Genomic DNA, 17,348 nt, shown 5'->3' on the forward strand with positions numbered 1-17,348 from the left:
TGTCTTTTAGTGTAGCATGTTTTTAAATCTGCTAAATAAAGTGTGTGACATTTAGTCATACCTTTGCTCTACTGCCCTCGGTAAGTATATTGACCATTAGCAGATGATTGCCATTCCCTGTTTGGCTTACAAAAACCTAGATACACACAAACAACATCTTCTTCGGTAGAAGGTAATTACTAACTAAACAAGTTCACTTCAGTGAATAGTTCTTCTCTGACCTGATAAGATGAATCCGGGGCTGATACCTCAGTCTTCTTACTGGAAGGTTTTCGAAGGTGGCATCTTATCTTAAGGGGATGGTAGTAGTAGTAGCAGCAGGCTAGTGCACTCACAGGGAAGACTGGCAGTGCCACTCCCACATATCCTAACTCCAACTGCAGGATTAATGAAAGAGTTATCCATCACTGTCAACACAATACAAACAGAGACTTAGTGGGTCATTTATTATATCATAACTTTAGGATGACTCAGACCAAACTACCACAATGACATTATTTCACACATAACAAAAAAGACCTGATATGATAATAACAACTAGCAACATCAACTTCTTTGGAGCAATGAGAAGCTAGTACTTAATGAAAAATAAACTTAAGTCAGAAGAAGTGGGCTCAGAGTCAGGAGTGGTTTGAACAAGGTTAAGAATTTACGCAGCAAGCAACACAACTTAGACCTTATTGATGATATCAATGGGGCCTGTGTGAAATATTGCTCAGGGAATAGAACGTCATGCAGTGTTGGTGTCGCTTTCACCACATCTGCCCCATCAAATGAGTGATCCATTTATGATGTAAAATCAAGTCACAACTCAATACATTACACAGCCCATGTGAAAAGGGTTACGAGCTTGATGAATGGATGGGAAAGGGGATTTGGGGATAGGTGTGACAACGACAAACACTACACAAAAGAAACCACAAAAGAAACCACAAAAATATGAATTGGGGCACTGAGTAGCACACCATCATCAATCTGTTGTGGAAGGAAATGATGAAGGGATAAGTATAACGCAGTTCAGTTAAATGCATTGCAAATAGTCCTTCTGCCCAAGAGAGACCCACAATAGTATATCTTTAAATGTTATGTCTTCTAGGTCAGAAAAATACAAATTATGGAGTATTGAAATTAACCCACCCAGTTCCAGAAAGTATGATTTTTAAAAGGAAAATTGTACTGTATTGCCAAATTAGACAGTGTATTTCCCTTGTTCTGAGAACGTCTGTCACTCTTGGGTGCCTGGATGAACCTTCCTGGTAGGTACGCTGGAGTATTGAGCTTTCAGCAAGTTTTATTTGGGCAGGAGAGGACTAGGAGAAGACTGTATTGAAAAATAGTAACTGTATTACAGAGTAAAGAAGAAGGACAAAAGGAAGCAAGGTAAGCATAATGAGGAGCCAGGAGTGTACCAAGAAGACTCAGAGGCAGAGCAAGAACATAAAGAGGAGTTTCATGTTTCAGCCAGCAATGCAGCAAACACACACTCAGTAGCATTTCCTAAATCAACGCACCTCTCTTTATTCCTAAGAGCTCAGTGAGGACTAGGCCTCAGAGTCTTCACCATTGTCATGGTTTCTCTTTAAAGTCAGTAACTTTCTCCTTCTAACTGTTGAGGTAGTCCCACCCTGAGTCTTTTTATCCTCCCTCTTCTGATTCTGAGTAATTGCATCCCAGCCCCAAAACGAGCGATGTAGACCTGTGTAGAGCACTGCTGTTGAAGAAGAAATAGAGAAACAGAATTGGAGTATTTTGTGTAGATTTGTGTTTGGTTACTAAAGTGACTAGTCTGGTCTCTAAGGAATCAGAAAAAAAGGAGTGGAGCCTGCAGGTACATTTTTGTTAAGTTAGAAAACACCTTGCTGCAAAGCTTGCCCAACCAATTGCAGCACATTGTAATGCACCAATGGAACAGCACCTCAGGCAAAATAGGTCCGACTCAGGAAAAAAAAGATCACCCACCAGCCCCCCCAAACATTGCAAATCATCAACATCAAGTTTATAAATTAATTGAACTGCCTCCCTCAGTCATCACTCACAATCACTCAATATATCACAACTCATTGGTACAATGGTTAGCAATTACTTTATCCAATCCAAGCACAGTGTTTGATAAATAATGTCTCCTCTTTGATGGTAGCAACACATTGAAATTTGGCATTGACACTGGCAGTCTTTTAATCAAGGATCTTCTGGGGCAGCCCTGCTAGGTGGTGTAAAAAGAGGAGAGGCAATGGCATGTGAGGGAGGCAGACATTGTCTCCAATGTCCTGAAGGGCATGTAGGGGCCCTACACTGCACACAGATCCAACTCCAATCCAGCCAAATATATGAGTGTGACTAAAAAATGGTGAGGCAGCATAAATCCGACACAAACATAATGTTCCACTAGCTCTTTGTTTTTGCAAAAAAAGAAAAATGGAAGTTGAATGAGAAACAATTAAAAGGTTATATGGTGGCACTGGTATACTCAGCCCAGGAAGTGGAGTTTGCCCTCAAACCCAAAAGTTGATCAGCTAACACACTTGATGCTGACCAATCATCCTCCTCCTGTGGGTTCCGGGAATGGTGTAATCAGGTGGTATAAAGTGCTGGTTAATTTTGACCATGGTTAATCCCTCCACACTTTGAGGGGAGAGACTGGTCCTTCTCACTGTAACAACTGTGCCAGCTGCACTGAACACACGTTCAGCAGAGACACTGGCTAGAAGACAAGCCAGATACTTTATTTGCCAGGCTGCGGAACTTTGGCCATTGGTGAATCTTCCTATACCAATATACCAATGGGTTTTGATCCACATACACCTTTTTGGGTCATCCGGATACTCCTGGAATATCCTCTGAATGGTCATTGGTGCTCCCATTTGCTCAACCTCTTTTGCCTTTGTCTCTGCACTGGACTTAAGACCTGCCACTTGAAACCAAGCCAATGAAGAGGTTGGGTCCGATTCTTCTGTTGCTGTTGTTGCCAGTTTTCTTGTTGCTGCTGTTGGCTGCTGTGAGACAAGACTACCCTCTCTGGAAGTTGAAGGCGGCAAGCCAGAACTACAGAGTGGGACTCTAAGTTTCAACCATTCTTCTTCCAGTTCTCCGGCTTGCTCAACAATCCACCTCATGTATTTTGAAACATCCCCTTCAGATAAAGGAATGAAAGAAGGTAGAATTTTTATTTAGTGTGGATCAAGTAGGGTGGCCCAGAGGTATGCTTTGGACCTGATAATATAATTTTGCAGCCTTGTATTACAAGCCAAGCGATAGCTTAGGCTCTCAACCCAGGCATGTGCTTCTGGGTTTTTATTCACACCTCTGAGTGAAAACTTTCAGACACCTTCTTTAGATGGTCTTGTAGTAGATGCAACAATGGGATAGCTTGGCCCATCGTACTGCCCTCTTTGCTAACTTCCCATGAGAAAACACCAAAAGGGAGCAGCATCTGTGTCCATGGTCACAGCTTTCCCAATTGCATCCCCTCTTCTTTGAATGACATAGTCATTGATCTGTCTGTACTTTTCAAACAGATGTTGCAACATATAATAGGTTGAGTTCCAATGTTTTGGCACCTCCTGTATCAGGGCTTTAACTGCTACTCTATTAGCATGGTGAATATTCAGCAACTGCTTTCAGGCTTTAAAAGAGTGGCTGAAATTAGTGTAGATCCCTCTGCAGGTGGTCAGTATGTTGCTGAATATGTCTTCTTTCTTGAGAAACTCTTGAACAATCAGGTTGATGCAGCATGCTAAACACAGGACCCTCAAATAGCCACCATCTAACATGGCCTTGACTATCTTGCTGCCATTGCCGGTGGCAACAAATTCAAATCAGAGACCTCTGGGTCACAGCCATTCAGACACCTACTATTAAAATCATCCAAGATGTTTGCAGCTGCATGTGATTTCTCCATGGCCAACATGGATACTGTTGCATGCCTCCGAATGCTCTTAAACATTTTTTCAGCGTCATGACCTGTAGATAGCTTTTACTTTACCCCCAGAAAAGAGATCTGGTGTGCAGTGATGCACATGTAATCAGTTGCCTGACAACTGGTTGGTTGTCAGGTGGATAGTGTGAACAATACTTTGCTGCAAAGCTTGTCCAGCCAATTGCAGCACATTGTAGTGTATCACTGGAACATCAACTCTGACAAAATAGGTCTGACTTGGAAACTTCCATTTCGGGGCGATGGCTTCCACAAATTCTAAGAATCCGACTCCTTCCACAGAGCTAAAAGTTTTGACAGCTTCCCATAGTACAAACATGCCATTGGATAGTTGCCGCTGTAGGGCTCCTCCTGCCGAAACATGCCTGTAATAGTAGCCTGGATTTTCTTCATTTCTGGGACCACTGGCGCAGGCAGCGTTCGAGAAGTAGATAATGGTGGACTCAATGTGTGTCATGGGGGAGTCAACGTATACTGTAGTATCTCCACCTGTCTCTGAGTCCTCCTATGCCATTGTGAGGTCGCTGAGGGAGGTGATTTGTGTGCACTGCCGGAGACACTGGACAGGACTGCTTTGCGTGAAGATGTCACCCTCTTCTTCTTCACATTCCACCATGATTTGACGAGTTGTGGCTGATGTTTCCTGGCTTCCGTCACCTTCACCTTTGCGACTATGTTCAGCAATTTTTTTAAGGTGCTCTTCCCACTGGATTGCATGATGTTATTTCATATGGGCCTCCAATACCATAATGTGGACCGGGCTTACCTTGATGAACACTTGCATGACAAATGGACCATATTGCAATGTTCTCCTCCTGTTTGCTAATCGCACCGGGGAGAAGTACTTTCTTATTGGGCCACCTCCAATGACTGAAGAAGAATTGGCGGTAGGTGGGTATTTTGACTGCCTCTCTGCAATGCATACCTCTACTGAGGTAGGGATTGGTGCAGATCTCAACTGGGGCCTTACAAATATGGGAGCTGGTGGTGCTACCTATGCCACATCCCTTAGAGAAAGTTGGATAGGAATGCCGGACTCCTCTGTGTCATGTTTCACAATGTCTGACCAATTGTTGTCATCCTCCTCATCATCCCCTTCCATGATTTTAAGGCTTTCTGGAACTTTTCTTTTCCCTTGCCTCTCATGGCATCTCTTGGACACTGCCGGCATCCGCTCCATGACCCTATCATCATCATTGGAAGTGGCACTTGGAGAATATGGTGGAGTAGTACCCTTCCTTTTTATTGCTGGAGATCAGGGAGCCATTGATCCTAAAAGAGGAAGTTCTTGCTTGGAAGGAAGCTTGACCTCCGGTTCTGATCCAACTTTGGGAAGCTCTACTATTGCTGGCTCCTGTCCATTATGCTCTGTTTCATGAAATAATTGGGAACTACTTTGCGAAAGGGACAAATCAAATTCAGCATCACTGCTCCATGGTGTTGCCATGATTGGAGTGGTTGCCTCACTGACAGACATGGCCTTGGAGCTTAGGTAGGAGTGGTGCTGTTGACGTGGAAGTGTTGCTCCCACGTTCCTCACTGGGATTTGGTGTGGCAGGCATACATCTTTCGAAAAAAGTTGCTGTTGGCACACCTCTATGGAAAGCTGGTCCTACTCACTGCCCACTTTCTTTGGAGCTACTTTCTTTGCGGCCATTTTAAAGCTCTCAGTTGGCAATGTCACTAAACTGCACAAGCAGAAGAGATTGAAGGACTGATAGCACGGTACCTTCTCTTTGCCAGTACTGCCAGTGATGTGACATCTCTTCTCTTGTACACCTAACAGCAAGCAACCAAGAAAAACATGTAGTTAGTGTAACATGGCATTATTGCAGGTTGAAACATTATAGACAAACACAATATTAGTGCAGTTGGTTACTTATGTAATAAATACCAATTTAATCAATCATTGTAAAGCCATACCACACCATAAAATGTAATTTCAAATCAGGCAACACAACATGCTAATCTAGCAATTTGCTTTATCTCCATCTGATTCAAGGAAAAACCTGTGGTAGTCAGAGAGAGGTGAATGGGTAAATGGAATAACCCTTAAAAAAAAACTATGGTGACAAGGTGGTCTATGGGAAATGGAATAATCATTAAAGAAAATTATGCTGCTGCTGTGTCTGCTGTGCACTGTGGCCAGGGTGTTCAGGAGGAAATGGAATTATTATACACCTAAAGAAACCGAATACTGTAGCGCGGCTGTGCGTCTTTGGTCGATAGATGGATGGATGGATCAAGGCAAAATACCAAAATTGAATAAACTGAGAAAATAAAAAAATGTAAAATTCGAAAGCAAAAAAATAAAAAAATTTAATTTAAATGTAAATACAAAACATGAAATTAACTTAAAAATATATTAAAGTTTACAAATAAAATTAAATATAAGATAAACATTTTAAATAAAAAATAAAAATAAAAAACAAAAATGAAAATGAAAAAATAAAAATAAAAATTTTCAATGAAAAATAATCATATAAACTTAAATTAAACAAATGATCAATAATTGCCTATGTTTATATGGGAGGACAAAAAGAAAAAACTGATTGTGAGGAAAAGACAAGGAGGCGCAAAATAAAAAATGCAAAAAAGGAAGGAAATAATATAAGCAATGTTTCTCAGAATCATATTCTTTAATTATACATATACTACATTGATACCTAAACATATCACTATTACACTGGTATCACATCAATCCATGCAAGCCAATGGCAAAGGCTTACTGGTTGGATGCACAAAATGGCCACCAGTCACATGGTCAAACAACAACAACAAGGAGGAAGAATCATGGGGAACAAACAACGCATGCAAGCCTATGTCAAAAAAACACTGGCTGGATGCACAAATGACTACCAGCCACATGGTCAAACAACAACAATATGGAGCAAGTATGCATAATGAATAAAAACACATGCAAGCCTATGCAAAAAGGCACTGGCTGGATACACAAAATGACTGCCAGCCATACGGTCACACCACAACAACAAGGAGCAAGAAGGCTTGGGGAACATAGAACACATGCCAGCCTATTGCAAAGGCACACTGGCTGCATGTACAAAATGACCACCAGCCACATGGTCAAACAACAAAAACAAGGAGCAAGGAGGCATGGGGAACAAATTCTTTCTGGCAGCATGCATAAAATGGCTGCTAGCCACATGGTCAAACAACAACTGCGAACAAGGAGGCACGGAGAACAAAGAAGACATGCAAGACTATGGACATAGGCTACCCAAAATGCCCCGTGTCCACACGGCATAGAGAACAAAGACAAATGATGGATGATGACAAACACACGCACACACCAAACCTGCCCTTAAGGTGGCATGGTGGTAATACTGAAGAAAACACTAACATTAATTCAGCAATGCAAAATATGAAAAATAAGTGAGTACACATCCTCTTATGCCATCAAATATTACCCAACACCATGTACACTTTTTACAACAAAAAAAAATGAAATGCCAACAATAGCCAACATTTTTAATTTAATCCAATGCCACCCCTGCCCTAAATGAAGTAAAAATATATACCACTGAAATATTGATGTCATGCCCTGATGACTACTAGTATTGGACCTACTGGCCAGATGGCCATTTGGAAATCTAGGCTACATAGTAAAAAAATATTGCAAATCTTACAAACATGTAGAAAAGGTACTGAGCTGTGCAACAATGTTCCTTTACAAAAGATGAAAAATCAATGAAATGCAAAATAAATAATAACTAGGCCCAAACTTAAACTCCAGGCCACCCACCACTATAAAATTTTAAAATCAATTTAAGGTACAAATAAATACTGGTGCATGCCCAAGCAAAAACAACAACACAATTATACAATAGGTTTTGAACTTATTCATGTGATTTCACAGAAATGAAGCTCTTAATTCCAAAGATATATCCAGGAGACAGAGAGAGTGACTCTTCCACCTCGAAATCCAAGTGGAAAGTGACCAGGAGATGGACAAAGCACTGGGAGGAGCCTGCTGGACAGGAACAGGAAGTTTGAGTCTCTGGTGCACTTTCTTACTGTATGCAAAAAGGGATTCTCGTACTAAAAAACAACTTGAAGGGTTTATTGGGGAAGAAAATCCACTCATAGTCCATGTTTTGACTAGATTTCATGCATCTTGAGTAGAAAATCTACTCCAGGTGCATTTGTACTCACTTGCGACACTGTTTTGGGTGCCGTTGCGGCTGGAAGCAGTGCAAGAGAAAGTGAAGTCTTGCGCATACGGCCAGCAGCAGAGCTATTTAACGCAAAGTCTTGCACATATGGAAGGAAGCAGTGTTATGAAACGTGAAGTCTAGCACGAACTAGCTAGTGGCTGGAGAGCGTTGTGGCACTCGTGATCAAGCTCCAAAACCAAATCTCATGCACATGAATGAACTTTGCTCTGTGGCAGAAGGTGGAATTCGGCCACTCCTCGCTATTCTGTTTAGCGTAAAGTACCCGTATTCCAAAACTCTGCCGGTGGATTAGAGTTCTGCACCTGGGCCTAGTAATAATGTACCTGCAGTGTTCTTCAAGTTCCAAATGTTAATACCCTTCATTTTAATCAAGTCAAGAAAAGACCTTGGCGCCATTCAATTGTGTTATCATGTCAGCAATGTGCGGTCTTGGGTGTCGTTCTCATTCAATTGCTTTGTTTGCCTGACCCATGTCAATACATTTGCACACAGCCTCTTCAATGTCTGTTTTTTGGGCACCACTGCTATGGGAGAAACCTATGTTGTTGGACCAGTGTACCACTCAATAATATCATGTTTAAGCAACAATTCAAGTTCTCTTTCATCAGCTTCTTGTACGTGAAAAACAACTTGTCTATGTCTCTGAGGAACAGGACAATAATCCTCTTTAATGTGCAGCTTTACTTTCATAATCTTTAACTTTCCAAAGCCATGAAACAATGAAGGGAATTGACTATTTTGTGATCAGCATTCATGTTGCAATTCACAGAAATCAGTCCCATGTCAGCAGCCTTGTTGAAACTGAGCAAACAGGCACTTGTTGCTGTACTTTGAAACAAATGGATCGTGATTGTACCTTCTTTTTCTTATGTTTCACAGTCACTACAGATGAACCTTGGCTCTTCATGGGTGCCGATGCAGCCCAAGTATATGCTTTGGTCTTTAACGGCATAAGCTGCAGTAATGGAGACAGTTCATTGTATTTCTCTACAGGCATTATATTTATTGATGCACCACTATTGATAATGAAAGGTATTGAACGTCCATTCATTTTCAATGGTAGCTTTGGACAGTGTTTGAATGATTTTGCAGCTTTGGCATGTCAAATTTGCTTTGGCTGCATTTTTATTCATAGTCCAACATGACAATGTTTTTTCTGAGGTAAAAATGGTGTAATCACTTTCTTCACTTTCTCTTATTATGGAGATGTAAGAATTTTTTGACAATGATTTGGCCTTGTGGGTGTGCGTCGAACGTAGCTTCTGGGACGTTCTGGCTGTCATTTTGTCTTCACGTCCTGACACACTTATGTTTTCCTTCACTTTACACATCGTACAAAATGATCATCTTTACCACAGCCTTTGCATATCTGTTCAATATCAAGGCACTTTCCTTTTTGTGGAAATGAAAATCCACATCAGAAACACAACTGTATTTTATATGTAGACATCACTTTGTGTCCTTCAGTTTTTTGTTTCAGATTTATTTTCACACTCGTGGCTGACTTGCTCTTGGCACCTCCTGCCTCCATGTCATCAGCTTGTTTGTCAGCACATTCCTCAGCTCTGGCAGCCATCAACACTTGCTCTCCCAGCATTCATCATCTGAATGTATTGGGCAATCATTAATCGATAACTTCAAGCTGTATGGCTTCTTCATTGTTAAGTTAATTGAACGTGCAGTGTCTCATGAGTGCGTCAAGTCTTTCCACAAATTAATCAATTGTTTCACCAACTCCTTGATGTTCTTCACTGAAAATATATCATTCATAATCAACCTTTGGTACTAAATTGAACTTGAGATTCAACACGTTCTCAATCTGATGGTATATGACTTCTTTGTCAGCTCTCTGCATTTTCTTTATGACTTCTTCAGCAAGAGTTTTGAGATATTTGATAATGTTTTTGTTATTAGTCTCTTCAAGTGCATCAATGATATCTTCAAAAGTCTCTATCGAGGTAGTCCATCTTTGCTACTATTTTGCTTCTTGGCGGTATTGAAAGGTGGTGGTGGTGGTTTTAAGACGATGGCAGCATTGTAGACTGGTGTGGAACTTACTGATGTTGGGATCGGAGAGCTCCCTGGCTCCTCTGGCCTGAAACCAGGATCAGTTCCATTCATGTCCCTGCACTGGCCCTGCAATGTGCCAGCCTTGGTGTTATCCTTGATGGCCTTCATCTGCAGAATGGCCTTCTGCAGAATTTCTGCCTGCTGTAAATATGGACCACTCTGTAAAAACAAGCCCAGGCACTTCTCTTAGGGTCACTGTTGACCATGATGTGATGACTCTGCCTACCTGGTTCTGATAGCCAAATGACCCTTTTATATATTTGATTGATCTTATACTCAATCTCTTTTTTCCACACCTGGTTGATCTTTGCTTTGCAGTGCAATTTGGTATCTGAGAAGTGTCTTTAACTGCACTTTGCAAACCTGGTTGAATCCACCTTCAGCGTTAACTCTTCATTCAATGTATAACTTTATTTTGTGTGGCAGCGCGGTACCTTTGTGTATGATCTTGATTGTAGCTTCTTGACTAATAATACATTAACTTCTTAGTGAAACTTTCTTTCCGTTCATACACTTCACACCGGCTGGAGCTGCACTTTGACTCCACATATGCCAACCATTGACTTGGTACTTCGACAAACGCACACATGGCATGCACTGCCAGTTTGCTTGGACCTCAGCAAACTCTCCACGAGAGGACTTTCATCTTCAACTTACTTATGCCCAGCTTGTTGCCAGTTGTAGCGTCTTTCCCAGCCTCTGCACGTCAAACATGGAGCTGTAATTCACAAGTCTTTCCTCCTCCTGATGTACCTGTGAACTCCAACATTCTAAACCAAGCTTTCATTACATTCTAGCAATTATGTCACGCCTATATTGTGTCCGTTGGGAGTCTTAAAGGACCATTCTAAATCATGCTTGACACTACAAGGACTAGCTCCTGATGTGTTGGGGGAAGTCATTCCAGGAATTGACTGGGGTGTAGGAGGAAGAGCCACTTCAGGCTCTGCTTCTGTAAATTAGTGGTATCTGTGTGAGAGAAAGAGACGTAGATTGTAGTTATCTGATGGGTTGGTGGAAGTGTAGGTAGTGGTTGAGGTGGGCTGGTCGGATGTTGTGGAGGGCTTAAATGTGTGGTTGAGGAGTTTGAAATGGCAGCATTTCTGTATGGGGAGTCAGTAGAGCTTTCTGTGGTAAGGCGAGATGTGGGTCTGGAAAGAGAGTTGAAGGATGAGTCTTGAAGCAACCGTCTGAATGGTCTGGAGTCTCTGTGTGAGGTGGATGGGATTCCATTGTAGAGTGTGTTGCCATAATCTAGTTCACTCATGATGAGGGCTTGAGTCACAGTGCCTCTGGTGTTTTGAAGTAGCCACTTAAAAATCTTGTATAGTATTTGACGAAGCAAGTAGTGGTGACTGCAATTACCTGGGATGCCATGGTGAGTTTATTATCCACCATGATTCGTAGGTTTGTGGCTTGTTCTGATGAGGTTGGATTGGGTTCTAGTTCCTCTGGCCACCAGGAAGGGTCCCATGGTGACCTCTTGTTTCCGAGGATTGTGGAAGCCAATTACATCTCATCTCAAAAACTATTGGCTCTTCTGATCCTCCACAGTAGGAAATATCTATACATTTTGAGTCTTTATGTTCACCAATTTACAATAAGCACGCTTTCTGAACCTAGAATTAGTAGCCTGCCCAATTTCGTCTGATTCTGGTTAGCAGTTTTTGTGGTATTGTTGGTCAATTTTCCTTTGGAAAAATGAATGGGGGAAATGCGTATTGAGCCCCTCTTTTCCTTGCCCTTTGTTTGATAGATCACCCTAAAACTTCCCAGGAAGGAGCTGCGGTTGATGAAACTTTTTTTTGAAACGTTTAGTGAAAATTCATCAAATGGCTCCAAGGTGGTTATATGCAAACCAAAATCAGTTTTTCCAATGGACCTGTGGTAACGTAGACCTAACTATAACTACCCAGTGGTGACAACACTGGGTAATAGATAAATATATATGTGTATATATGTGTGTATGCATGTGTGTGTGTGAATAAATATACATATATTTTTCACTTAAAAACCAAAGGATACAGTGACGTTATAGTTAGGCTCACATTTTAAAGGTACAAAACCATAGAAATTCACCTGTTATAGTTATCTCAAGTAACTATAACTCACACCCTCACCATGCACAGTTTTTTCGTCAAAAACATTACTACAAATATTACATTGATATTATCAATGAAGTTCTCAAAGATGTCATAAGTGCTGTAATTTGTTGGGTAATTAGCAGTGCACAGCAAGGGTGCAAGTTATAGTTACCTTAGGGCTCGCCTTATAGTTACTTGAGATAACTCTAACTATAAAAGGTGAATTCCTTTGGTTTTATACATTTAAAATGTGAGCCAAACTATAACGTCCCAGTAACTTTTGTTTTTTTAAGTGCATTTTATGTTTCTTTAAATTCTATTTCCTAACTACATCTTTGTAACTTTTGCTTTTTTTCAGTGAAGTTCTATTTTTTTCATTTTTTTACATAAAGTAATTTTAATTACTGTACATTATTCCAACTACCACGGCAGGGTCTGTGGCCAAGCCCTCCTAACCACCCAACCCGAGCTATGCACGGCCATAGGCAGCGCATGGCAGGGGTTGGCCAAAGGGCCTGGCCAGCGGCCAACCCCCTATAACCACACAGCCGTGCGCAGCAGGGGTTGGCAGCAGGGCCAGGCCTATGGCCAGACCCTGTGCCCAATCACCTATAATCACCAAACCCCCCGTTGTGCATGGCCTTTGGCCGTGCATGGAGGGGGTTGGCTGCAGGGCCTGGTCTGTGGCTAGGCCTTGCGGGCAAACCCCTATAACCATCCAGAGAGTTTCTCTAGACTTTGATGAATGATATAATTAAAATAATATATTTTAAGAAAGATTCAAAAGAAAACTATATTTGTCAAGTAAAAAGAGTGCAATTACATTACTTTAACTATCTTAAATATTTGAATTTGAAAAGTAATTAAAGCAGGAATACAACTGCTGTCACACCTATACTGAAACCCTCAAGCTGAGGGACCGAGACCTCAACATCTAGGTCACAGGTGTCTCTTTGTTACTTTTATTGCAAAAAAGATGTAAATGTTCATCCCTAGAAATGTTTAACAGCCAGAACACTGGTAAATAATCAGACAAACTGCATGAGATTTGAACCTTCAACCTACTGAGCGACAGTCCAAGAGCTTTAGCAGTAGGCCAGACATCACTCCGTTCTGCTGTGCACCCAACACTTATTATAACACTCAAGCCAAACATCTTGCTTGTGTGACACTTTAAAGCCATTCTATGGAGAGACTATTGTTATTGCAATGGTCTCTCCATGAAATAACTTCAAAGTGGCATACAAGCAGGATTCTTGGTGCCAACAGAGGACTGCAGGGGGCGCCTGATGGCCCCTGTGGTCCTAGCCTGCTCTCTGTGTCCTGCAGGAGCTGGCATTGCTCCCACAAGCAGGGAGCTGCTTTAAATAGGAGCTCCCTGCTTGCGGGAGCAATGCTTTCATCTGTTTCTCTGCACGCACATTTACATGCAGGGAAACAGATGAAATCTCTGTTTGCTTGCAGAAAGTGGAGCTATGTTTTCTTTTGCTTGGTAGGAGCTACCCACAAAACAAACAACAGCTACCTCCCGAGGGTGGACACCTCAGGAGGTAGCAGAAGCCGGCCCTGTGGTGTGGCAGTCCCCAGGGCCATCTATGGCTCCTCGAAGAGGGCTGTATGGGCCCCCTACAATGTTTTTTTTTAGTCCTGGGGAGGTGGTGGTCCCGAGGCTGGGTGTCTGTAACAGGCCCCCTTCATAATTTTATTTTAGCCCTAGAGAGGAGGTGGTCACTGGGGTGTGGAGGGGCCATGCGGGCCCCCCACTTCTAATAAATTACATTTGCCCCAGGGAGGTGGTGGTACCCGGGGCTGCCGGGGGCCCCACTTTTAGCAAGCTACATTTGCCCTGGGGAGGTGTCAGTCTCCAGGGCTGCAGAGGGGAGCTGTGAATGCCTCTGCATTCATTTATTAACATTTTGCCCAGGGAGGTGGTGCTCCCTGGGCTGCGGTGGGGGGCACACATCTTCACCACTTTTTTTCTATCTTAGCCTCTTTAAAAAAAAAAACTGAAAAATCTGCAGATCTGTCCGTGTATTTTTCCTAAATTAAAAAAAAAATGCTTTTTAGCCCTGTGGGGGATCCCTGGAGGTCCCTTGCACCAAGGCAAGGGGCTCGAGGTAACCCTACCCTGGCCCCCTTTTCTTTTAAATCGCTTTGTGTAGGACTCAGCCAAAGCCAAGTTCCAAAAATGGCTGCCAACACAAACTTGTTGAAATGTTGGCATCCAATCAGATATCAGCATGGGGATAGATGGATCGGCGGGTCCTCCCCTTCCCTAGATATCTATATTTTTAACCACTAATATCTCAGAAACTACTTAACAGATTTACACCAAATCAGAAAGAGCAAACCTGCAACCAAATTTGGTTTAATTCCGTTCAGTGGTTCGAGCTATAGCCCAGTCTAAAGACCCTATGGGAAAATGAGATGTGGGACCCCTTTTTTCTCAGCCACCACTTGAAGGGTCACCCTGAAACTTTCAAGACAGCAGCTGAACTGACTGTCATAATAGATTTGAAAATTTTGTGAAGATTCATCAAGCGACCCCAAACTTTATTAGCAAAACAAAAAATGTTTTTCCTAAGGAAACTAAGGGCGTGATTTAGATCCTGGTGGAGGGAATCTCTCTCACAAGTTTGACAGATATTCTGACCACAGTGATGGATATTCCCTCCACCGTACTGTGATCCCCATAATCTATAATAGGATTGTAATACGGGGGACGGGATATCTGTCACATTTTTGACGGCGTAACCCCCTTCCGCCAGGAACTAAATCAGGCCCTAGGTCCAAACTATAACTACCTACTGGCAACCTGCAGTAGGTTATACACATAGACATATCTATATTTGTTTTTTTCCCTTTTTTATATTGAAACAATGCTTGTGTGTTTCTTTCTTAGGCAAGGTACCAGCAGCTCCCCCAACACTGGTATTAGGCTGCTTGTGTATGACACACATGACGTGCCTTTATGCTAAAAACATTCACAAATTACATATTGATAAAGGTTTGTTTTCCTTGCAATCACAGCCACTCAAATTAATTTTAATCACCAATTGGTAAATTTTAGCCTAACACTACTACATTCTCTGGCGTTATTATTTATAAAAGTATTGGTGGAACCACTGGAATTATTCATGGATGTACCACACTTGCCACAAGATCCACTCACTATCTCTGCATACTTTTCAGATTTAAATAAAAATATTTCTAAAATAAATGGAGGAAAATTGACTAAAAAGTTACTAAGAAAAAGAAAGTGCACAACTGATGCCATGTAGTGATAGACAAAGGTTCATTGGCCACTATTCAGGTTCAGGTTGCTGTATTCAGATGCTAAATTGGTATTAATGAGGTGAAACCTCTGCCCAGACAGTATCAATGTGTTAAAAAAAATGATGAAACAGCCAAATATTTGGGCCCGATTCACAAAGGTAAACTTAAATTTTTGGTCTAATTTTAGGCCAAAAGTGTAAGTTTGCAATTGCGGGTATTCAGAAAGGTAAGTTACGAGGAGTATCTTTATGTCTGCACTCAGGGCGGAGCATCCGCAGTCAGGCGGATGATCTGCACTCGGGCTGATGATCCACACTCAGGGTGGAGCATCCGCACTTTGGGCGGAGCCTCCGACCCAGGGCTTAGCATCCAACCCGGGGGTGGAATTATTGTAATCACATGCACTTGCACATTATTAATCGCCCTGCAACCCAGACCCAGAAGCCGGATAGAAGCAGCACACAAGCAAGGCACTGGTTTAACCACAACCACATTGTGCCTTTGCTACAAATCCTGACACCATGGTGCCTATCAGGAGGAAAATGAATTACACAGAGTGAGGAGACCAGCATGATACTGACATTGGTCTCCCACCCTACAGCAGCAGCTCCTCACAGAAGTCAGACTTATGGCAGCACTTGACCACGGAGGTCACTGCATTGGGGGAGGACATCCAGACTATTAATGACATCAAGAAGAATTAGCAGGATGGGAAGAGGAGGGTGAAGGAAAAGTACACCAGGATAGAGGTGGTTAGAGCTCTCCCTGGTGTACAAAATTGAGCCCACCTCTGACTCACCCCCACTTGATAGGGATGTCCTCTCCACCATAGACCCCTATCTGCTCCATGGGCTGCCTGTGACTGATGCCCACAATGTGGTGCCAGGTGAAATGCGATGATACTAAAATGACACCAGAGAAGTAATGTTTGTGATACTTAAAAAATGTGGGATTGAATGTTGTCCCAAGTACATCCAATGTGTATGGTATCTCTCACTGTCATGTGTCTCAGATAATCCATTACACTACAAGTACCAGAATCCTTTGCAATGGCAATTGTAAATTACTATACCTCAGTCCCAAACAGTGGACCATCACTGCTGCCTCATCCACCTAACACTAGTGCATTGTAATAGATAATGCCCCTCATTCATTTACCACTGCTGTTGGCATGTTGATAGTAATGTGGCAAATGTATAGCAATGTGAAAGGGTTGCACATGAGCAAATATCTTGGTTGTGTCTGATGACCTTTCCCTTTTGTTTCAACATACAGCCAGAGGAGAGTCACACACTGGAGCACAGGGCACTGCACCATCAAAGAGGCAATATCGTGGACCACAGAAACCCATACCATCAGCACAAACTGGTACATAAATATGGCCAGGGGAGGGAATCATCTCCTGCATTGTTAAAAGTTAAGTCATAGTTACAGTGCACAGGATTCATGAACTGTGGTTAACATGTGAAATGAACTAGGAACTGGTGTGTATCACATGTGCCAACTAGTATGTTAACTTAACACACACACATCATTGTAGGCCCTGTGACATTGTCCAGAAATGAACAGCCTGTAGTGACCTCTGCAAGAAGTATCTGGTCAGACACCACACACTGGGCAGATGTCAGACACTGGTAAGGAAATATAAAAATGACTTTAACAAATGCTTATGCTTCTAAACTGTGGTGTAAATGTCAGCAGTATGTGAAGTGTTTCTAATGTCACTGTTGTCACTCATCCACATATGCTCCTATATTGATCACAACATTATACCACAATCTGACATAT

This window comes from Pleurodeles waltl, chromosome 4_2, assembly GCF_031143425.1.
Source record: "Pleurodeles waltl isolate 20211129_DDA chromosome 4_2, aPleWal1.hap1.20221129, whole genome shotgun sequence".
Classification (NCBI taxonomy): Eukaryota; Metazoa; Chordata; class Amphibia; order Caudata; family Salamandridae; genus Pleurodeles; species Pleurodeles waltl.